The sequence below is a fragment of the Cotesia glomerata genome, unplaced genomic scaffold (assembly GCF_020080835.1).
Source record: "Cotesia glomerata isolate CgM1 unplaced genomic scaffold, MPM_Cglom_v2.3 scaffold_1430, whole genome shotgun sequence".
In the NCBI taxonomy this organism is placed as follows: domain Eukaryota; kingdom Metazoa; phylum Arthropoda; class Insecta; order Hymenoptera; family Braconidae; genus Cotesia; species Cotesia glomerata.
The window spans coordinates 911-2,112 of NW_025401810.1; the positions used below are offsets into that span (position 1 = coordinate 911).

At 30.3% G+C, this 1,202-nt stretch overlaps 1 long non-coding RNA gene across 1 annotated transcript; it reads left to right on the top strand.

Annotated features, from left to right (window-relative positions):
* The first annotated feature begins 521 nt into the window (after positions 1-521).
* Positions 522-930, top strand: LOC123273837. Its single transcript, XR_006511382.1, has 2 exons — positions 522-722; positions 779-930. It is a non-coding gene; the product is annotated as an uncharacterized LOC123273837 (long non-coding RNA).
* The last annotated feature ends 272 nt before the right edge of the window (positions 931-1,202 follow it).

Below are 1,202 nucleotides of genomic sequence, written 5' to 3' on the forward strand. Positions count from 1 at the left end.
ATATATAGTATATGTAAATATATGAAATATATGAAAAATTGATGTGGGTACTCAAATGAAAGTTTTTGATGAGTGTAACATCGGGATGAGCTTATTTCTTTAAAAAGGTCAATGGTTCACACGATACAAGGTCATTTTTTAAATATTGACATTTTTTAAGATATGAGTTCATCCTGATGTTATATTTATCAAGAGCTTTCATTTGAGTACCCACATGCATTTTTGATATATTTTTCATATATACATATATATAGTATATGTAAATATATGAACTATATGAAAAATTGATGTGGGTACTCAAATGAAAGTTTTTGATGAGTGTAACATCGGGATGAGCTTATTTCTTTAAAAAGGTCAATGGTTCACACGATACAAGGTCATTTTTTAAATATTGACATTTTTTAAGATATGAGTTCATCCTGATGTTATATTTATCAAGAGCTTTCATTTGAGTACCCACATGCATTTTTGATATATTTTTCATACATACATATATCTAATATATATAAATATATATATATAGGTCCCCGCCTACACCAAGGACAAGCTCTGCAATTTAATTGACAAACGCATTGGCCTTGAGAGGTTCCAAGACGCCATTGGTGGGACCACTAGGCATGAGATTTACTCCAGGACTCTCAAACATCCTCAGCCTTCGGCCAAACATCCTAAGGACTTGCTCCTGGATCACGAGTTCTGTCGGCTATTGAAAATTCTTGAAGGTTAGTTTTGGAAAAGGATGCTTAGGAATTTAGGCTGATTTATTTTTGGCTTCCAGGAGCTGTTTCCGAGTCCGTCAAAGGGAATACTAGTTGTAATGACAGTCCAAAGGAAATTGGTAATAGTGATCCGATGGTTGGGCAGTATAAGGATCTTATTAGGGAACAGGATGAGGAAATTCAGAAACTTAAGAGGGATAATGAGAATTTGGAAAAGGAAAAACAAGAATTTCAGGTTGGTCCAATTATAATTGAGTATTTTTTTTTTTAATTCTTGAATTTTATTTTGAAATTTTTTAGTCAAAATTTTACTTAAAATTTTTTATTTAAAATTCTTTAAAAAGGTTTTTATTTAAAATTTGATTCAAAATTTTACCTTAAATTTTTTTATTTATTTATTTATTTAATAAATTTACTAGCAATCTTGCAGTCACTATGTGACTGCCGTGACTTGTGAACTATAAAAAATTCTTAAATATTGAC